The following is a 26,472-nucleotide window of genomic DNA, read 5'->3' as shown; positions in this document are numbered from 1 at the left end:
TCGAAAAAAAAAAACAATGTTTTCGCTATTTGGCGTTACTGTTGTTGTTGTTGTTGTTCGGTTTTGCTCTTTTGCTTTGGTTTTTGTGTGGCTGGCTTGCCTTGTTGGTCTGCTTTTTGCATATGTCAAAATATTTTAAACATCATATGCGAACTTGCAGCTCCTCAAACAGAACAACAGGACATTAACCAATAGCAGCAACATCATTTGAATATGCTTACCTTCAAATAACAAATACAATTCATCAATCAGTCGCTGTTTGGCTGAATTTGTTTTGGTTCGTTTCCCATTTGGCCGATCCCCTTGAAGTCCTTCTTGTCAGAGCAGTGTTGGTGGTGGTTCTGCTGCTGCGTCACCATGGCAATGTTGTAATGTTTGCAATATTAGCCATATTTAAAGACATATTGCCTTATGAAAATCAACAACATTTAAACATGATATCGTCGAAGTTCTATGGCCACAATTCCATCGCTGTCATCATTGCAGTCATCATCGTCATCATTATCATCATTATTACGATCAGAGCTAATATTGGCACCATCATCATCAGCAACATCAGCCAAAGCAGCAGCAGCAGCAACATCATCGACAGTATTTGCATTTGCATTTGTGACGCTTTTCTTTGAACGTTTCAGGTTCAATATTATTTTGCGCTGCAGTTCGCAGCGCCAATACCACAAACAGTGTTGCCACCAAACATTGTAGAATACCTAGTGGCAACTTGACTTCGCATATTGTGTAAGGTGGTCTGGAAGGAAACATAGGATATATAATTTTTCGGTGTCGGAAGGGGGACGGACCCTCCCCTCCCCCTTATGCAAAAACACAACCCAAAATCAAAAGTGGACCGATCGGTGCCATATAGGTATCAAATGAAAGGTATTGGAGAGTAGAATACGAATATGTTATTAAAATTTGTGTGTAATTACCCATTGGGCCGCCCCAACTCCAAAACTCCCCCAAACTGACTGGAGTAGACTTCGAATCTGGCATACAAAATCAGATCGAAGTATAGGGGGTCACTCATGGCATAAAACATTAGGTCCAACTAATGGGAGGTCGCCCACCCCCAAATACCCTCAAATGGGTATATTAGCCGACCATGGCTATATGGGACTCAAAAGAAAGGTAGTTGGGAGTAAATTACGAATATGGCAATATTTCAGCCAAATCGGATAGGAATTGCTCTCTGTAGAAGCTCAAGAAGTCAAGACCCCATATCGTTTTATATGGCAGCTATATCAGGTTATAGACCGATTTGAACTACTCTTGGCACAGTTATTGAATGTCATAAGAAAACACCTCATGCCAAATTTCAGCCAAATCGGACAAGAATCGCTTCCTCTAGTGGCTCAAGAAGTCAAGACCCCAGATAGGTTTATATGACAGCTATATCAGGTTATATACCGATGTCAACCATATTCAGCACAGTTGTTGGAAGTCATAACAAAACACCTCATGCCAAATTTCAGCCAAATCGCACAAGAATCGCTTCCTCTAGTGGCTCAAGAAGTCAAGATCCCAGATCGGTTTATATGGCAGCATAGCGAAATTAGAATAGAATAGCCAAATTAGTATTCCCCCTGTCCTATTGTGGAGGGTATAAAAACACCAGGAACCTAGCAGGGGCAAACTTCTCACACATCAATGATTGTTTTCCGATGCGACCTTTTATTATAGCCGAGTCCGAATGGCGTCCCGCAGTGCGACACCTCTTTGGGGGAAAATTTTTTATATGACCATGCATGGCATTGTACCTCGCAAATGTCGCCAGCATTAAGAGGGGATAAAAACCGCTTTGTCCGATGTTTTCGCCAGGATTCGAACATAGGCGTTCAGCGTCATAGGTAGACATGGCACGAATTCGATATCCGCTTTCAGGGCAAAGTGTCCCTACCCTTAAAAGATATTAGTAACTTAATAATCATGGATATATACCGATCTCTCGATGTAAGGTCTCAGTCCAATGAAAAACCGCATTTGTTTCCCGATTTTCGTTCAACTCTTAGACCATTTTTGTGTATAGCACCCATATTGAAGGATCTCCACATTGAAGGTTTTTCACCCATTAGCAGAGTATTTATTTCCCGATTTTGCTGAAATTAAGAGACCGGTCCATGTTCTCGTCCCCTTACATGCAAAAAAAAAACCTATCATTTTTATAAGGATTTCACGGTCGAGGTGTCGAATTGCTAGACCCATTCTAAAACCGTAGAATGGGTCCTGGGACAGTTCGAAAAGAATTGGTAAACTTTGCAAGTAGTCTTAAGGGAAATAACATTAGCAATTTCTAACAAGTAAGAAGGCGTTAAGTTCGGCCGGGCCAGTGAATCCAGTGAAAAATGCATACCTTATGCCCCATAGCAGCTCTATAGATATCATCCGATTTAGACCAAATGTTTATAAGTACATGTCATTGTTCAACCGAGAGATCGGTCTATATGGCAGCTATATCCAAATCTGGACCGATCTGAGCCAAATTGAAGACAAATATCGAAGGGCCCAACATAAGTCATTGTCCCAAATTTCGGCCACATCGGACAATAAATGCGCTTTTTATGGGCCCAAAACCTTAAATCGAGAGATCGGTCTATATGGCAGCTATATCCAAATCTGCACCGATCAGAGCCAAATAGAAGAAAGATGCCAAAGGGCCTAAAGCAAATCACTGTCCAAAATTTCGGCAAAATCGGATAATAAATGTGGCTTTTATGGGCCTAAGACCATAAATCGGAGGATCGGTCTATATGGCAGCTATATCCACATTTGGACCGATCTGAGCCAAATTGACGAAGGATGTCTGAAGGCTCAACACAACTCACTGTCCCAAATTTCAGCAAAATCGGATAATAAATGTGGCTTTTATGGGCCTAAGACCACGAATCGGAGGATCGGTCTATATGGCAGCTATATCCAAATTTGGACCGATCTGAGCCAAATTGAAGACAAATATCGAAGGGCCCAACATAAGTCATTGTCCCAAATTTCGGCGACATCGGACAATAAATGCGCTTTTTATGGGCCCAAAACCTTAAATCGAGAGATCGGTCTATATGGCAGCTATATCCAAACCTAAACCGATCAGGGCCAAATAGAAGAAAGATGTCAAAGGGCCTAAAGCAAATCACTGTCCAAAATTTCAGCAAAATCGGATAATAAATGTGGCTTTTATGGGCCTAAGACCATAAATCGGAGGATCGGTCTATATGGCAGCTATATCCAAATCTAGACCGATTTGGACCAAATTGACGAAGGATGTCAAAGGGCTCAACGCAACTCACTGTCCTAAATTTCAGCAAAACCGGATAATAAATGTGGCTTTTATGGGCCTAAGACCATAAATCGGAGGATCGGTCTATATGCCAGCTATATCCAAATCTAGACCGATTTGGACCAAATTGACGAAGGATGTCAAAGGGCTCAACGCAACTCACTGTCCTAAATTTCAGCAAAACCGGATAATAAATGTGGCTTTTATGGGCCTAAGACCCTAATCGTAGGATCGGTCTATATGGCAGCTATATCCAAATTTGAACCGATCTCGACCAAATTGACGAAGGATCTCGAAGGGCTCAACGCAACTCACTGTCCCAAATTTCAACAACATCGGATAATAAATGTGGCTTTTATGGGCCTAAGACCATAAATCGGAGGATCGGTCTATATGGCAGCTATATCCAAATCTGGACCGATCTGGGCCAAATTGACGAAGAATGTTGAAGGGCCTAACACAACTCACTGTGCCAAATTTCATCCAAATCGGATATAAAATGTGGCTTTTATGGGCCTAAGACCCTAAATTTGAGGATCGGTCTATATGGCAGCTATATCCAATTTGGACCGATCTGAGCCAAATTGACGAAGGATGTCGAAGTTTCCAACGCAACTCACTGTCGCAAATTTCAGCAAAATCGGATAATAAATGTGACTTTTATGGGCCTAAGACCCTAAATCGGCGGATCGGTCTATATGGGGGCTATATCAAGATATAGTCCGATATAGCCCATCTTCGAACTTAACCTGCTTATGGACAGAAAAAGAATCTGTGCAAAATTTCAGCTCAATATCTCAATTTTTAAAGACTGTAGCGTGATTTCAACAGACAGACGGACAGACGGACGGACATGTCTAGATCGTCTTAGATTTTTACGCTGATCAGGAATATATATACTTTATAGGGTCGGAAATGGATATTTCGATGTGTTGCAAACGGAATGACAAAATGAATATTTTATTTAAAATTATTTTTATTCAAACTTCGATTTTGGTAAATTTTTCATTCACTTCAGAGGTGATCTAATATCCAACATCCCAAAGGGATTCAAAGGACTTTTCATGGATCAATGGCAACTCTTATCAGGAACCTAAAACCTTTTTTTTTTTTTTTGATTCATGGAGGTTGATTTGCAGTCACATAGAATAGAATGTTGTGGCAACTACAATAATAAGTACAACAACATCAATACCACCAACAACAACAACAACAACAACAATGACAAGGTTATACTCATGATATTCACAAGCATATGAATGTTTACATCAACATCATAAATTGTTTCCATTCAATGTTGCAGTTGTTGTTTGCTGTTGTTGTTAAGGCCGTTCGCTGTGTTGTTACCACATGTTGTTTAGTTGTTGATTTGCTAAAACTGATAGATTGTCCATATTGTCTTCTAAAGAAAGAAAAACAGCAACAACATTGAAATCATTCGAAACTTTAGTACCACCAACAAACAAGCAAACAAACCAACCTTCCAACTCAAAAATGCGTGGTTGGGCGTTGTTTGCCAGAACGTTGTTCCCAAAGCCAGCGATGGAAAAAAATAAAATTTTGTTGATGGCAAAAATCATCTTGGAAGAGCTACAAAAAAAATATGATTTTTGTATATCTTGCAACAATTTTATTTTCTTTTTTTTCTATTATCTATGATTCCAAACTTGTTGTCGTTATGATATTTTCTTTAGTTTTGTTTTTAGCGGATGCTGTTTGGTTTGTTAAATGTTGACGATTTTGTTGCTGTGTATTTTGGCAAATCACAAATCATTTCTTCGTCTTAGAACAAGCATTTTATTATCAAATTACAAGTTTTGCTTAATCCCATCAGGTGGGTTTGATTCATTTCGCGATTTGTCGCAGCTAGTGAAAATTTTAAGATCTTAACTTTGTAGAGAGAGAGAGAGAAATGGAATAACCCCAAGTTGTTGCTTAATTTGAGAAATCAAAATGACATGATCAAGTTTTACATAGCCGCTACCATAGGATGTTTGTATTAAGTTTGTCATAGCATTTGTAACAGTTTTAAGGAAACCTCAATACGATATAGACATAGAAATAGAAATAGGAGTGTTTTGCATGTTTCGTGTTTGCAGAAGGGCCAAAAGAGTCTTCCATATGGCATATGACTGGGCTAGACCCAGAGGTCTCAATGTAAACCCAGGGAACACTGAAATATGCCTGCTCACGAGGAAGACGAAGGTGGTTTCAATAGGTTTCAATGTTAACCCAGAGAAGACTGAAATATCCCTGCTCACGAGGAAGACGCAGGTGGGCTAATATGACGCACCACATTTCCTCAACAAAACGATTTCATTATCTGACAAGGTCAAATACTTAGGTGTGATCTTGGACCGGAAACTAAAAGTGTCACATTCAGGAGCGTACCGAGAAGTCTCACAGATGTTGGCTACTATGTAGACGGGCCGTAGCCTCGAAATGGGGCCTGAATCCAAGCATAGTCCACTGGCTCTACAGGAGCGTGATTAGACCAATACTTACTTACGCCTCAATAGTTTGATGGACTGCTATGGAGAAAGAGTGCAACATAGGGACCATACAACAGGTTCAGAGAATATGTTGTCCTGGCATAGGCGGTGCGATGAGGACCACGCCTACTAGGGCACTGGAGACTATTCTAGATATTCGACCCATTGACATACATATTAAGTGTGAGGTAGCCACTGCGGCTATGAGACTTAAAGCTATGGGAGAATGGATTGATGATGGGAGCAGCTCATACCATCGCGGTATAATCGAGGCGACGATAGGAAACCTGGAAGGAGGGAAGAGAGGGAAGATCGGCTACCTGAGACGACACTTGAAGTCGAGAGCGAAGCTTTGTTGCCATTGGCACAGTCTTGGATTGACGGAACCCTAGTTTTGTCATGCGGAAGATCTTGTTACATGAATGGATCAAAGCTAGAGGACAGAGTGGGGCTGGGGGTTTACATTGAAAACCCAAGACGATTAAACGATGTCCGTGTGTCTGTCCATCATACCGTCTGTCCATACGTCTGTTGTAATCACTCTAGAGCCTTCAAAATCGAGATATTGAGCTGAAATTTTGCACAGATACGTCTTTTTGGTGCACGCTGGTTAAGTTCTTCAACGGGCCAAATCGGACCATATTTCGATATAGCTGCTATATTGACCGATTTTTCGATAGAGGGTCGAATGCCCATAAAAACTTAACTTTTCATCCGATTTTGCCGAAATTTGAAACAGTGAGTAGTTTAAAGCTTTCCGACAACTGACCCAAATATGGTTCAGATCGGACTAAATTTAGATATAGCTGCCATATAGACCGATCTCCCGATAAAGGGTCTGAAGTCCATAAAAGCCTTATTTTTTACACGATTGCGCTGAAATTTGCAACAGGGGGTTATTTTAAGCCTCCCGACATCTGACTAAAATATGGATCAGATCGGACTATATTTACATATAGCTGTCATATAGACCGATCTGCCGATAAAGGGTCTGAAGGCCATAAAAGCTTTATTTTTTAACCGATTTCGCTAAAATTTGAAAAAGTGAGTTATTTCTGGCCTCCTGACACCCGACCTAAATTTGGTTTAGATCGGACTATATTTAGATATAGACCGATCTGCCGATAAATGGACTGAAGCCTATAAAAGCTTTATTTTTTACCCGATTTCGCTGAAATTTGAAACAGTGAGTATTTCTGAGTTTCTGAGCCTCACGATATCCGACCTTAATATGGTTCAGATCGGTTTATAATTGGATATTCTGCCAAAAGACCAATATTTTGTTCTACAAAAGTGTATAGTGACATATATATTAGACCACTCACTGTCCGTGCCGAATTTTGGTGCTTAAGTTATTAAATTTTCACCGGATGGTGACGAAATGGGGTTTATCGCGAGGTGGTGGGTATCCAAACCTTAAAACCTCTTAACTAAATACTGAGTGCCAATGATACTCAAGATGAGAAGACGAGTTATTGGTACCTTCAAATAACCAATGGCCAACATCAGCGTCCACAGGTTGCGGATGGTGGAAAGCTCCGTTTTTATGCGGAGTAGCTGCATAGCCGCGGGCTGTCAGCGATTTTCGAGAGGAGAGTCACAGTGAGGAGTCAGCTGGCAGTGGCTTTTAACTAAATTCTGAGTGCCAATGATACTCGAGATGAGAAGGCGAGTTATTGGCGCTTTCATATACCCAATGGCCAACATCGGCTACAACGAGGGATACATGTGCAATCCCTCAAAAAACCCATGCGGTTGGGGCGCTGGGCCTGTAACCCGCCCCCGGAAAACTATGAGATCTGCCATCAGAAACAAAGGATATTAGAAACGGACCCCCCAATGATGACGACCCACGCAAACGAAGAAAGGACCATGATTTGCGGATCTACACCTGGAATGTCCGCACTCTTTAAAGAGAAGGTGCAGTATACGCGCCGGTGGATGTATTAGAGAAGTACAAGGCAGATATAACCGCCTTACAGGAAGTGCGATGGACTGGGAATGGCGTCACTACAACACCAAACGGTGACGAACTATGCTATAACTGCCATAACACGAGGCATGAATTTGGTTGTGGATTTGTGGTAAGTCGGAGACTGAAACACCTTGTCTCCAGCTTTACTCTGGTGGATGTGAGACTAGTCACAATCCGCATAAAAGCCAAATTCTTCAACATCAGCCTTATTTGTGCCCATGGCCCGACCGAAGACAAAGACGAGCAGACCCAGGATATTTTCAACGAGCGCCTAGAGAGAGAGAGAGAATATGACCGCTGCCCCGCCCATGATATTAAAATCGTTCTGGGAGATTTTAATTTTTAATGCGAAAATAGGGAAGGAAGACCTTTTTGGTCTTACAGTCGGAAAGTTTAGACTCCACGAGATAATGTCTAGTAATGGGTTGAGGTTGATTGATTTCGCCGCGGCAAAAAACATGGTAGTTAGTAGCACCAGATTTCAACATAAAAATATTCACAAAGCCACATGGCTGTCACCCGATCACAACGCGAGGAACCAAATGGATCACGCTGTGAAAGATGGAAGGCATTCATCCAGCGTGTTAGATGTATGATCGATCCGTGGAGGCAATATAGATTCGGATCATTACCTTGTTGCAGCAAAGGTTCGCACTCGTTTGAACATGGCGAGGAAAGTACGATCTGACACTGCACAGAAGCTGGCCAATGAAAAACTGCAGACACAACAAATGGCAGCGGCATACTCCACTCGACTGACCCAACTGCTTGATGGAAGCACTCCTTGTTCCGATTATATAATGGCGCAGTGGCAACCTATTGCCCACTGCATGGAAAATGCCGCGAAATCTGTACTTGGGTGCCGGAAGCCTCCTCCAAGAAACCCATGGAACGACCAAGAGTGTCGAGATGCTATTGAAGCCAAGAATGCGGCATATAGAGCAACCCTGCAATCCCTGAAGGAGAGGTATCGCGAGAAAAGGAGAGAAGAGAAGCGTCTATTCTGCAGAAAGAAAAAGGAAATGGAAAGACGTGAGTGTGAGCGAATTGAGATGTACAGGAGTCAAAATGAAGTCCGGAAATTCTACCAAAGAATTAAACACCAAACCGATGGCTTTGGTGCAGGCACATCCTCCTGCAGAGACAAAGAAGCAAATCTGGTAACTGACACAGATAACATGCTGAGGATATGGAAAAACATTTTACCCAACTGCTAGTGTCCGACGTTGGCGGCGAAGAGAATACCGCAAAACCAATCAATGATGATAGTATAGAAAGTTTACCTCCTAGTCAGAATGAGGTCTAGGAAGCAGTGACCAGACTGAAGAACAACAAGGCAGCAGGAGCCAATGGGTTACCCCCTGAACTATTTAGGAACGAAAGCGACACGCTGATAAGGCGTATGCATCAGCTTATCTGCGCAATCTGGCTAGAAGAAATCTTACCCGATGATTGGAACTTCAGCATACTATGTCCCGTACACAAGAAAGAAGACAATAGGGAATGTGCCAACTACAGAGGAATAAGTTTGCTCCCCATCGCATACAAGATACTCTCGAGCGTATTGTGTGAAAGATTAAAGCTTAAAGTCAATGAGATAATTGGCCCCTATCAATGCTGTTTTAGACCTAGTAAATCGTCCCTAGACCAGATATTCACACTGCGCTAAATCCTGGAAAAGACCCAAGTCAACACCTACCATCTCTTTGTTGACTACAAAGCCGCCTTCGATACTCCTTTACGTTCAAAGGTATTTCAAGCCATGTCTGAGTTTGATATCCCTGCAACATTTATAAAACTCTGCAGGAAGACACTTGCCGACACGCGTTCCTCAGTAAGAATAGGGAAGAATTTCTCCGAACCATTCAATACCAAACGAGGTTTCAGACAAGGAGACAGCCTATCGTATGATCTCTTTAATATGCTGTTGTAGAAGATTATATGAGATGCAGATGTGAATAGATATGGCACACTAATCACAATAGAGCGCATGCTACTCGCCTATGCCGACGACATCGATATCATAGGTCGGTCACCGGAAGTAGTAACTGCAGCCTCTGAAAGAATCGAAAGAGAGTCAGTGAAAATTGGATGTAAGTGGTAAATGGAGATAAAACGAAATGGATGGTTTTAGCTCCCAAAAAGCCTTGCACAACCGAGCAGATAAATAAAATGAAGAAAGTTGGGAACCACAACTTTGAGGTAGTCAATAACTTTATATACCTCGGCAGAGCTTTTACCGAAAAGTATGACACCAGTTTTGAAATAAAGCGAAGAATAATACTGGCAAACAGATGCTACTTTGGTCTAAGTAGGCAGTTTAGAAACAAGGCCACCTCTCGACAGACAAAGATCACACTATACAAGACACTGATACTACCAGTGCTGTTATATGGTTCTGAAGCATGGGTACTTGTGAAAGCAGATGAGGCAGTACTTGGAGTATTTGAGAGAAAGATTCTTCGTAAAATATATGGACCAGTTTGCGAGCTGTATAAGCTGTATGACGATGATAGCATAGTTACACGCATCAAAATACAACGGCTGCCTTGGCTAGGTCATGTTGTCAGAATGGATGAAGAAGCTCCAGCAAAGAAGTCTTTTGAAGGCAAACGCGCAAACCAGGAAGACCAAAAGCCCGATGGAAAGATCAAGTGGTGGGAGACACCTTGAAACTTGGTGTCAGGGATTTTAGAATGAGCCCAGAAGATCGAGTCGCTTGGAACGCTATTCTACGTTCGGCTAGTGGAACAAATATTCTGTCATAGCCAATTAAAGTAAGTAAGCTGTTTTCCTTTGCTAAAAACTAAGTGTTCCTGTATTTCAGCTATAGTTTTTTGGGGACAAAGAGTACTTCTTCTTTACATTTATCACAAAAACGTTTTGTGCTCCTTTTTTGTTACTATTTTGTGTATATATAAGACTGCATATATCCTTCATAGCTACCTATGCTTGATTAAGTTTACGTAACAACCCAAATGTACTGTTTATTCAAATTTCACCCCTGATGGACTTAACACCTTGACTACTTATTGTGTTAACAAAGATTTTTTAATGGCAACAACTAAATGTTCATGATTTTGAAAGTTGTACACCCTTCGAGTGGAGTATATCATAAGCGTCAGATCGATTTTGCAATGTCTTGTTACAAATTGGCGACATAAACACAGACCGGAGGGTTTTTAATTGAATTTAATTACAAATGTAATCAACTAAATCAGATATCAGCACGGCAGTGTAGTTCATAATTCATTCTTATTTATTGCAATTAAGAATTCCCTTATCTTATGCTTGAATATCGGCAACAGTAAGAGTATGAACACAACAATGTATCGCTCACAATATTCGACTATGGCCCAATGTAGTACTTGGCCAAGTATGAAGCACATAAGCAGAGACTTGTTTTAGGCAATACTTAGTTTAGCCAGGTGTGCAAGTGGAGGGATTTCTTAACATCATCATAAAGCCTTATTTTTATGCCACACATATCTAAAGCACAATGCACATATTCAAAAAAAAAAAATTGGAAGGAAATGTATTGGGTTGCCCAAAAAGTAATTGCGGATTTTTTAAAAGAAAGTAAATGCATTTTTAATAAAACTTAGAATGAACTTTAATCAAATATATTTTTTTACACTTTTTTTCTAAAGCAAGCTAAAAGTAACAGCTGATAACTGACAGAAGAAAGAATGCGATTACAGAGTCACAAACTGTGAAAAAATTTGTCAACGCCGACTATATGAAAAATCCGCAATTACTTTTTGGGCAACCAATAGCATGTGGAAGACAGACAGATAGGTTTATAAAAGAAGGAAGGCGAATATTAGACAGTGAACAGTAACATGAACTAAAACCCTATAGGCTTTTGAAACATCATAGACTAGTTCCTATTTGAGCATTCACCCAAGCCAAAAATTTCAAATCCAAAATGCTGGGACGGAAGCGACCTAAATCTCAGGTCCTCTTAACATATGACTCTAAACATATAACAGGGGGTCCCTATATGGTCGATGAAAGGAATTAAAGATAACAAGTAAAGTTCGGCTGGGCCGAATCTTGGGAACCCACCACCATGTATTCTGCTAAAAATTTATACAAAATATCTTTAGTTGTATTGAAGAAAATTATATGTGGCCGACAAATCGTTTGTTCGATTCAAAATTTATTAACGTAATGACATAAAACAAAATGTAATTTTCTATTACATAAAATACAAATTCAAAAGTATAGTAATAAAATTTAACAAGTGAATGATAACAAAGTTTATTTCAATACTCCTCCTCATTCACTTTAAATTACATTTTTCGCAGAGAGCAATATGTTTAGATGCTGTTAGTGGTTTGGTTAATATATCAGCTACCATCTCCTCCGTTGGACAATATATGCATGTTATTATTCCTTTCTTTACTAAGTCTTTTGTTAATTTATATTTTGTATCCATGTGCTTAGTACGAAAAGAAAACTTGTCGTCATTTACCAGAAGTAAACAGCTTTGATTGTCATTGTAAATTACAGTTGGTTCGTTGGTAGGATGATGTATTTCTTCCAACAATTGCCTTAACCACTTTGCTTCTTTAGCCGCTTCTGATAAAGAAATGTACTCAGCCTCGCATGTTGAAGATGCTACAAGTGTTTGTTTCTGACAAGACCATCCAATTGTACCTCCATTATAAAGAAAAATTCTTCCGCTATTGGATTTTCTTTCAGTTCTTTCTTCTGCCCAATTTGCATCAGCATATCCAACGAGACTTTGTTCATTTTCTTCGTTGCTTAATTTTAACTTTATTTCTGATGTAGACTTAAGATACTTCAAAACTCTTTTACACTGAGACCAATCTTCCATTGTTGGTTTAGAAACCTTTTGAGCCAAGATACTTACAGAAGCTGAAATATCCGGTCTTGTATTTGTTGATATGTATAAAAAGTGTCCAATGATTTTCCGATACTTTGTATTTGACTCAAGAAATTTTGATCCTTCTGCTTTCCCGTAACTAACATCCATTGGCGTTCTTACAGGCTTTGAATTCTGCATACCATATTCATTTACAATTCTTTCTATGTACGATGACTGACATAGCTGAAAGTTTCCTTTAACATCTTTAGAAATTTCAATTCCCAGATAATGTTTAATTTCACCCAAGTTTGTGATAGTGAAATTCTTAGACAACGCATTTTCGACATACATAATTTGTTTTGATGTGCGACATGCCACAATGATATCGTCGACATATACAAGAATATAGCTCAACGTTCCACATATATTTCCCCGGTAGAAACATACATCATTTACGCATTGTTTAAATCCCAATTTTTCAAGAGCTTCATGTAGAACCATATTCCAAGACCTAGCAGCCTGTTTCAGTCCATAAATACTTTTCTTTAGCAAACAAACCTGCTCATTGTCCTCTTGAAACCCTGGAGGTTGTTTCATATAAATGGTTTCAGAGAGCTTTCCATTTAAAAATGCAGTCTTCACATCAAAATGATTAACAGTCATTTTTTCCTTACCAGCAATTGACAGCAGGATTCGAAACGAGGTATGTGTCGCAACAGGTGCAAAAACTTCGTCATAATCGACACCGAATTTCTGTGAAAACCCTTGAGCGACTAGTCGTGCCTTGAATCTATTTATTTGACCATTAGCATCGCGTTTCACTTTAAATACCCATTTACTTCCAATTGCTGTTCTTCCTTCTGGAAGTGAAACGAGGTTCCAAGTCTGATTTGATTGAAGAGATTCTAACTCGTCTTGCATAGCTTCCATCCACTGTACACTTTCTGCACTGCTAATAGCTTCTTCATATGATTTCGGCTCTTTAATCTCATTTGCTGTCCATATTTCATCAATGAGTCTCCTTGCCGCAATGCCTTTAGTAGATCTGTTTGAAGTTCTAATCTCATTTTGCTGGTCAGAAATATTTACATCTTGTATTGAGCTGCTGTCCTCAGTTGGAATATTGATTGCATTTTCATCTGTATCATTTTCTTGTGCATCAATTTCTTCTGTTACGTTTTCTTCTGGTATCTCCTCCTCAATCAATAATCCATTATCTCTCGGATTTAATGAAATTGAGACATCATCATCTTTATTCTTTATAACATCTGTGAATATCACATCACGACTAATACAGACTTTCTTAGTATCCTGATTGTAGCAGCGAAAAGCCTTAGACTTCTCATCATAACCCAGAAACAACATTTCATGTGCTTTGTCATCTAGCTTACGTCTTTTTTCAGATGGAATGTGTACCAAACATCTTGAACCAAAAATGTGAAATTTCTCTAGACTTGGTTTGACTCCAAACCACAACTCGTATGGAGTAGAATTGGTCGTTCTGGTTAAAACTCTATTCTGTATGAAATTGGCGGTTGAAACTGCTTCTCCCCAAAACATGTGCGGTAAATTTGCATCTATTAACATACATCTTGCCATTTCAATCAAAGTTCTGTTCTTTCTTTCCGCTTTTCCATTTTGTTGTGGAGAATGCGGAGCAGTCAATTGGCTTTCAATGCCTTCAAACTTTAGAAAATCCTCAAATGCTTTTCCCGTGTACTCTCCACCCCTATCGGATCGAATTTTCTTTGGAATGTGTCCGAATTTAGTGCGGCACAATGTAACAAAATCCTTAAATGTCTGTAACACCTCAGATTTTTGCGATAACAATCTTATTATGGTAAAACCTGAGAAATCGTCTATAAATGTTACCATGAACCTTTTTCCAGACGGTGTAGTTGTTTGCATTGGCCCACATACGTCACTATGGATTAATTCTAAAGGAGCTGTAGATTTTGTCATTGACTGCTTTGGAAATGACATTCGAGTCATTTTACCCTTAACGCAAGATTCGCAAATTTCCTTTATTCCGCAGTCAACTATTTTCAAATTTTGAACCATGTTTTCTTTGCACATTTTCCGAATCGCTTCAGGATCACGATGTCCTAGCTTCCGATGCCATTGGTGAATGCAATTTTCATTATGTTGCAATACCGCATTAACAAAAACTGGTTGCCGTAAAATATACATTCCACTGTCAATATCTGCCATTCCGATATTTTTGTTACCAAAGTTTATGTAACAATTGCTGTCTTTAAATGATACGTTATATCCTGATTTTGTTAGCTGTCTGACTGAGAGAATGTTACCAACCAAACACGAAGCATACAATACTTCATTCAACTTCAATGTATGTTGGTCACCAAATTCATTGCATACAACAATCTCACCTGAACCAATGCCTTCAATAGCCACAGTCTGTCCATTTGCCAGTTCAATCGAGCTTTTGTAGCTTTCATTAAATTTCTTGAAAAAATTTCTTTCACTTACTGTATGTCGTGTAGCACCGGAATCGACAAGCCAAGAAAACTTCTTATTCTTGCAAAAATTGAACAAAAAATCTTCGCTCTTTGATGACTTGTTTACCTTTTCTTCAACCGAATTGACTTTATTAGCATTCTTTCCGGGATTTTGCTTACTTTTCCAGTTTTTATACTTGATGCAGGTCTTCTTTTGATGTCCTGACTTTTTACAGAAATAGCATACACTACTATTACCGGTCACTGCTTTCAAAACTGAATCACTTCCCTCATTGGTTGCGTGATGCCGTCTTTCGTATTCTGCAATAACTCTTTGTTGCACTAAAGCGAATGTTATCTCTTCTTCCTTGCGGGATTCAAGGGATGTAATAAGAGTGTCATATCCTTCGGGTAAGCTACTTAAAAGCATAGCAGCACTCCACTTATCCGACAAACTTTCTTCGCCAACATCCCGTAGTTTCGTAAATAAATCGTTCATTGCATTTATGTGAGCAACTGCATCACCTCCTTCTTGAAGTTTTAAACTACATATGGACCTCATCAAGTATACCTTATTTGTAAGTGTGTTTTTCTCATGATATTCTTTGAGTGCGTTCCAGGTGTCCTTAGCGGTCTTTGCATTTCGGATGTGTCCCAACTGGTCGTCCATTACAAGCAATCCAATCGTTCCTCGGGCTTCATCATCCTTTATGTCCCATTCTTCGATTTCCGACTTATTGGTAATTTCATTGTTCTGTCCAATTTTCGGCGGAGGACGAGATCCTTCAATGACACGCTTCCACAAATTATTCTTACGCAATAGCAATTCCATCTTGAATTTCCAGTTAGCATAATTTTCATTGCTTAGCTTCGCAAATTTAGGTTTTGCATCCGACATTTTAGATTTTATTTTTTATTTATTTTTTTTTTTTTTTTTTTTTTTTTTTTTTCTTTTCTTTTCTTTCCTTAGCGAATTCTTTAGCGTATCCTTATTGAATTCCTTTATTTAGTCCTTATTGTTTCTTTATTGCAATCCTTTTTTTATTTTCACAAGGGCCCATAACCTATTGAAGAAAATTATATGTGGCCGACAAATCGTTTGTTCGATTCAAAATTTATTAACGTAATGACATAAAACAAAATGTAATTTTCTATTACATAAAATACAAATTCAAAAGTATAGTAATAAAATTTAACAAGTGAATGATAACAAAGTTTATTTCAATAAGTTGAGTGGGGCGCTCTGGTAGCCGAGTTGGTAGCCGAGTTGGTAGCCCAGTGGGTAGCCGAGTTGGTAGCCGAGTTGGTAGCCGAGTTGGTAGCCGAGTGGGTAGCCGAGTTGGTAGCTTACTTGAATTACCAGTGCAGGGGTCGTGGGTTCGATTCCCCCCAGAAGCCTTGGTCTGTCTCTACTGTGATATCACAATGGACTTAAAATTGTCCAAGTGAGTCTGTAAAGGACTGTCACTCTTACCTAACCTAACCATCTTTAGTTGAAGGTCTGTCAAACCAGCAAAAATGATCGAGAGACCGGTTATACGGTCCAAACTGGCCTATCAGGTTATAGACTGATTTAGACCGTACTATGCACAGTTATTGGAAGTGGTAACAGAACACCGCATGGAAAACTTTAGCCAAATTGGACAAAAATTGGAGCTTGTAAGGGCTTAAGAAGTCAAATCAGGAGATCGGTTTATATGGGAGCTACATCTGGTTATTGACCGAATTAGACCGTACTTTACAGAAATGTTGAAAGTCGTAACAGAACACTAGATGCAAAATTTCAGCCAAATCGGACAAAAATTGCGGCTTTTAAGGGCTTAAGAAGTCAAATCGGGAGATTGGTTTATATGGCAGCTATTTTTGGTTATAGACCGATTTAGACCGTACTTGACACAGATGTTGGAAGTCGTAACGGAACACTAGATGCAAGGTTTCAGCCAAATTGGACGAAAATTGAGGCTTGTAAGGGCTCAAGAAATCTGAACCGATATAGACCATTTGCCATCTCCAACGACCTATATCGAAACTAAGTATCTGTGCAAAATTTCAAGCGGCTATCTTTATGCGTTCAACCTCTATCGCGATTTCGACAGACGGATGGACGGACATGGATAGATCGACTCTGAACGTCGAGATGGTCAAGAATATAAAGACGAATATTTTGAGGTGTTACAATCGAAATGATTAGATTAGTATACTCCAAATTCTATAGTGGTGGGTATAAAAAGGTGTTAAGGTCGGTCGTGCCTATCTTTGGATACCCACCACCATGGATAAATTAACCCTCCTCTTTTAAAGCAACTCCACTACCATATGCACAGTCTGGATCATATTTGGTTCAGATTCCGAGAACTCTTATACAAGTCAGAGTTTCAGCGAAATCGGGCAAAAAAATCCGCTTTTTATGGGATTATGACCCATAATTGACCCCAATTTGGAAGATCGGTCTGTATGTATCGGTCTGATCTGGACCATGTGCAAGTCAGATTATGGGAGGCTTAATACAGGTAACTGTGACAAATCTCACCGAAATTGGGTAATAAATGCAGCTTTTATGGGCTTATGACCCTTTATCGGCAGATCAGCTGTATCTGAATAAATACCGATCTGAGCCATATTTAAGTCAGATATCGGGAGGCTACTATTTCACTACTTAGGCTTCTAAGGGCTCAAGAAGTCAAATCCGTGGAACGGATTTTTTGGAGGCTATAACTGTTTAAAGACCGATTCGGATCATACTTGGCATGGATTTTGTAAGTCTTCACACAAGTCTTTGTTCCAAATTTCAGCCAAATCGGATGAAAATTGTGGGCTGTAAGGGCTCAAATCCGGAGATCGGTTTATATGGGGCCTGTATCAGTTTGTAGACCGATTAGGACGGCATGGAAGTTCGAAGTCGTAACTCAAGTATTTTTTCCAAATTTCATCCAAATATTTACAGCCATAATGGTCTCCACTTCATTATATTTTCATCCTATTTAAGGCCCCATGAGTCCTATATTCCGTCCCTCTTATTTCCGCCCCTCTATGACGTTGTGCTATTAACCAGTGAATCGAACAATGTTGCCAACATCTGAAAAACAAGAAAGGTATCCAATAGCGATGCCGCCGCCACCACCAAAAAAAAAAAAAAAAAAAAACTAACATTGCCATCAACATCGTCATCGGAACTTGTTTCATTTTTGAATTATTTGAATTATCGATTTGCAATTAGATTATGGCCCACACACTTTTTATGCGCTCGCTTAGAATTCGAGCAATAGTTTGCTTGAAGTAGTCGTGTGTTGCGTTATGTGCTAGGAGAGCAAAACAAAAGCAAGACTCCAATACACTTGGCTCATAATTCCGTAACGTAACGATATAAAACTCGACACAGTTCAACGTCATGCGCCAAATGACTATGATGACGATCCCCCCGCTCCCCTTCCTCCTTCTTTGTGTATTCTGGGGCCTAAACTTTGAGCGACTAAGCCATGATCTAATCTAGATGGGCGAAAAGAATTGTTCGCTAACTTATTATTCTTTTCTTTGTTGAGTGTTCAGTATTTTTTAATAGAAAGATACAGAGCGATTATTATGATGATATTGCGAGCTTTCTTGAAGCTGGTAAGTGAAGAATTCTGCTTAATTTTAAAAGAAAGTGCACATAACATTCATTTTGGTAGAGTTTTCTGTATTTGATGGTTAAAAAAAATTAATTCGACGAAAGGAAATCAGAACAATTAAACCTCTGGATTGGCGAGAAGAACAATGCAGCGGAGTCGAGTTTTTTAGGCCGGAGTGGAAGTCGGAGTCGGACTATTGAACCAGAGTCGGAGTTTTGTTCGGACTACGGCTTAATACTCGAACTCAGACTTAGACTACGACCCGGGGTCGGAGTCGATGGCTAGACTTCGTAGCCCTAAAGGAGAGTTGTTTTATTGGAAAAGAGGTCCGCAGACTTTATAACAGGATTACCAGCTATGAACTTCCAACTGTTCTAAGTCACCAATACTTATTGAAATATTTCCGGAATTACAACAAAAGGAAATACCATATCGATGCCTAGGACTCGCGAAAGCCTGGCCGAAGGTATAGGTAATGTTCATAACCAAATACGGCAAGGGATTGGCCATGGAATACAAAGTGGACAACATCATAATAGAGAATTAGACAAATAGCTCAGGTACAAGCTTCATCTCAAAGGGCGATCGGTATGGAACACCTTGTGCATAGTTAGAAGAAGAACCTAGAAGAAACATTCAATGCACAGGACCGACAAACTGTTCCAATCATAAAATGAGTAGTTGATGGACTGGATCCGAAGAGATTGGATAAGCCATATGCTAAGAAAAAGATGGATGTATTGGGCGTCGAGAGCTACAGATCACGCTATAGGGTTGCATTTTATAGTCACTCGTATAAATGACCCAGTCGAAGGCCATTTTTCCTCAACAGAGCCATTTCGATAGCAGACGGAAAGAAGAAATTGGCAGTGATTTTGTTTAGGAAACTGAACTGAAGTGTTTTATCCAGAAACATACTGCACAATGGGATAGTCCACTGGTTTTATGGAATCGTCATTAGACCAAAAATTAACTAACGACTCCGTATTATAGTAGACGGAGAGAAAGTGCAACATAATCAACATATATAACAAGTAAAAAGGCGTTTAACTCTGACGGGTCGAACTTTGGATACCCACCACCTCGGGTATATATGTAAACCACCTTTCATAAAAATTCAGTGAAAATTTCATACCATAGAAGTTATATCAAAATACAGTAGCTATATCAAAAAATTAACCGATCTAAACCATATACGACACGGATATCGAAAAGCCTAACATAAGCCACTGTGTCCAATTTCAGTGAAATCGGACAACAAAATGCGCCTTTTATGGGCCCCAAAACCTTAAATCGAGTGATCGGTCTATATGACAGCTATATTCAAATCTGGACCGATTTTGGCCAAGTTGCAGAAAAATGTCGAAGAGCCTAACGCAACGCCAAATTTCGGCGAAATCGGAAAATAAATGCGCCTTTTATGGGACGAAAACCTTAAATCGAGAGATCGGTCTATATGGCAGCTATATTCAAATCTGGACCAATCTCTGCCAAATTGAGGAAGGACGTCGAAAAGCCTAACACAACACCCTGTCCCAATTTTCTGCGATTTCAGACAATAAATGCGCTTTCTATGGCCCCAAAACCTGAAACCGAGATATCGGTCTATATGGCAGCTATATCCAAATCTGGACCGATCTGAGCCAAATTGACGAAGGATGTCAAAGGGCCTAACGCAACTCACTGTCCCAAGTTTCAACAAAATCTGATAATAAATGTGGCTTTTATGAGCCTTAGACTCTGAATCGAAGGATCGATCTACATGGCAGCTATAACCAAATCTGGACCGATCTGAGACAAATTGACGAAGGAAGTCGAAGGGCCTAACACAACTCACTGTTCCAAATTTCAACAAAATCGGATAATAAATGTGGTTTTATGGGCTTAAGACCCTAAATCGTTGGACAATAGATGGGCCTTTTATGGGTGCAAAACCTAAAATCGAGAGATCGGTCTATATGAGAGATATATTTAAATCAAGACCGATCTGGGCTAAATAAAAGAAGGATGCCGAGGGGCCTAACACAACTCACTGTCCCAAATTTCAGCAAAATCGGAAAATCAATGTGGCTTTTAGGGGTTTAAGACCCTAAATCGACGGATCGGTGAATATGGCAGCTATATCCAAATCCGGATCGACCTGAGCTATATTGCAGATACATGTCGAAAGGCCTTACACAACTCACTGTCCTAAATTTCAGCAAAATCGGGTTATAAATGTGGCTTTCATAGGCCTAAGATCCTTAAACAGCGTATCGGTCTATATAGGGGCTATATGAAGATATAGTCCGATATAGTCCATCTTCGTCCATCAACTTAACCTGCTTATGGACGTCCGTCTGTCTGTTGAAATTACCCTACAGTCTTTAAAAATAGAGATATTGAGCTGAAACTTTGCACAGATATTTTTTTTGTCCATAAGCAGACTAAGTTAGAAGATGAACTATATCGGACCATATCTTGATATGGCCCCCATATAGACCGATCCGCCGATTTTGGGTCTTAGGTCCATTAAAGCCACATTTATTATTTGATTTTGCTGAAACTTGGGCAGGGAGTTGTATTAGGCCCTTCGAAATCCTTCGTTAATTTGGCCCAGATCGGTACAGATTTGTATATACCTGTCATATAGACCGATCCTACGATTTTGGGTATTAGAACCATAATCCGATTTTGATAAAATTTGGGACAGTGAGTTCTGTTAGGCCCTTCAACATTTTTCGTCAATTTGGCCCAAATCGGTCCAGATTTGGATATATTGGGTTGCCCAAAAAGTAATTGCGGATTTTTTAAAAGAAAGTAAATGCATTTTTAATAACACTTAGAATGAACTTTAATCAAATATACTTTTTTACACATTTTTTCTAAAGCAAGCTAAAAGTAACAGCTGATAACTGACAGAAGAAAGAATGCAATTACAGAGTCACAAGCCGTTGAAAAAATTTGTCAACGCCGACTATATGAAAAATCCGCAATTACTTTTTGGGCAACCCAATAGCTGTCATATAGATCGATCTTCCGATCTGGAATCTTTGGCCCATAAAATCCACATTTATTATCCGATGTCGCTGAAATTAGAGACAGTGAGTTTAGTTAGGCTCTCCGACGTCCTTCTTTAATTTGGCCCAGATCGGGCCATATTTGAATATAGCTGCCATATAGACCGATCTCTCGATTTAAGGTTTTGGGCCAAAAAAGGCACATTTATTGTCCGACTTTAATTTTTGTTCCAAATAGGAACATATTTCTATATAACTGCTATGGGACATAAGGTATGCAAGTTTAAAGAAATGTGGTTTACATATATATCCGAGGTGGTGGGCATCCAGAGTTCGGCCCGGCCGATCTTAACGCCTTTTTACTTGTTGCGCTTGCGTGAGTCGTCAACGTTGGGGGGTCCCTTCTTATTATTCCTTTGTTTCTCATAGTTTTCCGGGGGCGGGTTACTGGCCCAGCGCCCAAACCGCATGGGTTTTGTGGGACTGCACGTGTATCCCTTGTTGTTGCGAGCCGCTTGCTCCAAGATCCGACGCTCGCCTCCAGCCGCCCCTAAGTGTCTGGGAGCAGACACTGATGTTGGCCATTGGTTATTTGAAGGCGCCTATAACTCGCCTTGTCATCTTGAGTATCATTGGCACTCAGTATTTAGTTAAGAGCCAGTACCAGCTGACTCCTCACTGAGACTCTGCACTCGAAAATCGCCGACTGTCCGCGGCCACGGCCACGCAAGTCGGAGCTCAAAGTTTCAACCTATGTGGTGTTCATAGTTATCCCTTGCTGGCCAGGACCCCCACCCCTAGAATTTTAAAAACGAATACTTTGAAATTGACAAAATTGATGGATTGCAAATTAAACGCGGCTTTCTGGTCTATCTGAGTTGGATGTGCAGACATTCCAAGTTAACAACAGGGTGGCTCCTTCATCATGGGGATGAAAGAGTGAAAGTAAATATTTCCCTTGTCTCAAAAACTAACATATTTACCCTCTCTCAAATATCTTTGACCTTATCCTTTCTTCTTCTACTTAATTTACAAAAAATATTTATAATGGGAATTTAAACTGACTTAAAAACTTTTTATTGTATTTTAGTGGAGTGTACTTCATAACGAAACACCCATAAATCTAAAATCTATGATTTTTGCAATCCCACATACACATGTATGTAAATTTTGCGATAGCAAATTGAACCATGATAAAACCACAAATCATTTTTATTCATGAGCCATAAATGGCTGATAATCACACACTCACACTCTGGCACAGCTTAAGATAATCTTTTGTTGTCTTAAATTACGACCAGAGGAAGGCAGAAGACCAGAAAGCCAAAAAAAAATACCAAAATTCATTAAAATTGATGAATGAAATTCCATGTCATCGAGATATTAAAAATATTCTCCAATAAATCCCATACAAGTGACCTTAGCTCTGCTGGCCACACAGGTGCTGTGAAAAAATCGCGCGTGTGATTTTTTCACAAATATTGAGTGTTAAAATTTATAACAACCCGATATTGTATTCACAAGTCAACAAATATAAAACGACAAATTTATAATAAAAATCTATTAAATATGATTAACAAGCCATTCACATTTGAGTAGAGCTGAAGAGAGAGAGAGAGACATATTGACCCATAAATAATCCACCACCTACCTATGAAATCATCAAAATTTATTTAATTCATATTTAAATTTTTGTAGTAAGCCACACAAGCACAGGTCTGTCGGTATTCTAGTAGCCAGGAAGCTCCAAAAGATTATACTGAGAGGCGACAAGACGATTAAATCTAAATTTTCGATATAATTTTCGAGATTACGAAGACAGTGACAAATGTTCACCTCTCGTATTAGGCAATCGAAGAAAGACTTTAACATTTAAGCCTTAAATGTGGAAATGATCTATGAGTTATAAATTTTAAGTGAAGATAGAGATTTGACGTGAAGTGATTTTACGTGAAGATGTGAGAGAGGAGAAATCATAATAAATTTGATTCGAGAAATTAAGAAGCAAAAAGGCATTAAGTTCGGCCGGGCTGAACTTGGTTACCCAAAACCTGAGATATACATATTAACCATATTTCATCAAAATATGGTGAAACAAGTAAAAGCGTGCTAAGTTCGGCCGGGCCGAATCTTATATACCCTCCACCATGGATCGCATTTGTCGAGTTCTTTTCCCGGCATCTCTTCTTAGGCAAAAAAGGATATAAGAAAAAATTTGCTCTGCTATTAGAACGATATCAAGATATGGTCCGGTTTGGACCACAATTAAATTATATGTTGGAGACCTGTGTAAAATGTCAGCCAATTTGAATAAGAATTGCGCCCTTTGGGGGCTCAAGAAGTAAAATAGAGAGATCGATTTATATGGGAGCTGTATCGGGCTATAGACCGATTCAGACCATAATAAACGCGTATGTTGATGGTCATGAGAGAATACGTCGTACAAAATTTCAGGCAAATCGGATAATAATTGCGACCTATAGAGGCTCAAGAAGTCAAGATCCCAGATCGGTTTATATGACAGCTATATCAGGTTATGAACCGATTTGAACCCCATTTGGCACAGTTGTTGGATATCATAACAAAACACGTCGTGCCAAAATTCATTCAAATCGGATAAGAATTGCGTCCTCTAGTGGCTCAAGAAGTCAAGACCCAAGATCGGTATATATGGCAGCTATATCAGGTTATGGGCCGATTTGAACCATACTTGGCACAGTTGTTGGATATCATAACAAAACACGTCGTGCAAAATTTCATTCAAATCGGATAAGAATTGCGCACTCTAGAGGCTCAAGAAGTCAAGACCCAAGATCGGTTTATATGACAGCTATATCAGGTTATGAACCGATTTGAACCATACTTAGCACAGTTGTTGGATATCATAACAAAACACGTCGTACAAAATTTCATTCTGATCGGATAAGAATTGCGCATGCTAGAGGCTCAAGAAGTCAAGACCCAAGATCGGTTTATATGGCAGCTATATCAGGTTATGGACCGATTTAAACTATACTTGGCACATTTGTTGGATGTCATAGCAGAACACGTCGTGCAAAATTTCATTCTAATCGGATAAGAATTGCGCACTCTAGAGGCTCAAGAAGTCAAGACCCAAGATCGGTTTATATAGCAGCTATATCAAAACATGGACCGATATGGCCCATTTACAATACCAACCGACCTACACTAATAAGAAGTATTTGTGCAAAATTTCAATCGGCTAGCTTTACTCCTTCGGAAGTTAGCGTGCTTTCGACAGACAGACGGACGGACGGACGGACAGACGGACGGACGGACAGACGGACGGACGGACAGACGGACAGACGGACAGACGGACGGACGGACAGACGGACGGACGGACAGACGGACGGACGGACAGACGGACGGACATGGCTAGATCGACATAAAATGTCGCGACGATCAAGAATATATATACTTTATGGGGTCTCAGACGAATATTTCGAGTAGTTACAAACAGAATGACGAAATTAGTATACCCCCCATCTTATGGTGGAGGGTATAAAAATAATCATTCTGTAACCCATAGCAGCTGTATCGAAATACAGTCCTGTTTGGATCAAACTTGCCATGGACGTCGAGTTGACTAATACAATTCACTATTGAAGACGATAAAACTGAAATTTGAACTATTGGGTTGCCCAAAAAGTAATTGCGGATTTTTAAAAGAAAGTAAATGCATTTTTAATAAAACTTGGAATGAACTTTAATCAAATATACTTTTTTACACTTTTTTTTTAAAGCAAAGCTAAAAGTAACAGCTGATAACTGACAGAAGAAAGAATGCAATTACAGAGTCACAAGCTGTGAAAAAATTTGTCAACGCCGACTATATGAAAAATCCGCAATATATCTAAATGTAGTCCAATCTCCACCACATTCACGAAGGCTTTGTAAAAGTCTAACACAACTCATTGTACCAAATTCTTAGGTTAAATAAGTAAAGGCTTGCTATGTTCGACCGGGCCGAATCTTATATACCCTCCACCATGGACCGCATTTGTCAAGTTCTCTGCCTGATATCTGTTTATAGGCAAACAAAGAATATGGATAAGAATTAATATGCTATTGGAGCCTTGCCAAGTTTTAAAACGATTGGGGCCATACATGGCCCCAAAGTGGAGACCAAAATGGAAGTCATTGTGCTAAATTTCAGCCAAATCGGATAACAATTGCGCCCTCTATAGGCTCAAGAAGTATAATCGGAAGATCGGTTTATACGGGAGCTATATCAAGTTGTGAACCGATTTAGACCATGGTTGGGTTAGGTTAGGTAAGAGTAGCAGTCCTTTACAGACTCACTTAGGCAATTTTAAGTCCATTGTGATACCACAGTAGCGACAGACCAAGGCTTCTGGCGGGAATCGAAACCACGACCCCTGCACAATCGGATTATAATTGCGCCCTCTAGCGTCTTATGAAGTCAAGACCCGAGATCTGTTTATAGGGGAGCTATATGAGGTTATGAACCGATAAAAACCATACTTCGTATAGTTGTTTAAAGTCATATCAAAACATTTCATGCAAAATTTCAGCACAATCGGATTATAATTGAGCCCTCTAGCGGCTTAAGAAATCAAGATCAGAGGTCGGTTTATATGGGAGCTATATGAGGTTATGAACCGATTTATATCATTCTTGCCGAACCGATTTATATCATACTTGCCGAAATCATAAAAAAACACTTCGTGCAAAATTTCAGATAAATCGGATAATAACTGCGCCCTCTATAGGCTCAAGAAGTATAATCCAGAGATCGGTTTATAAGGGAGCTACATAAGGTTATGAATCGGTTTGGACTAAACTTGGCACA

Source organism: Stomoxys calcitrans, chromosome 3, assembly GCF_963082655.1.
Source record: "Stomoxys calcitrans chromosome 3, idStoCalc2.1, whole genome shotgun sequence".
NCBI lineage: Eukaryota > Metazoa > Arthropoda > Insecta > Diptera > Muscidae > Stomoxys > Stomoxys calcitrans.
The sequence above is the reverse complement of the archived record's forward strand: the minus strand, read 5'-3'. Positions refer to the sequence as shown.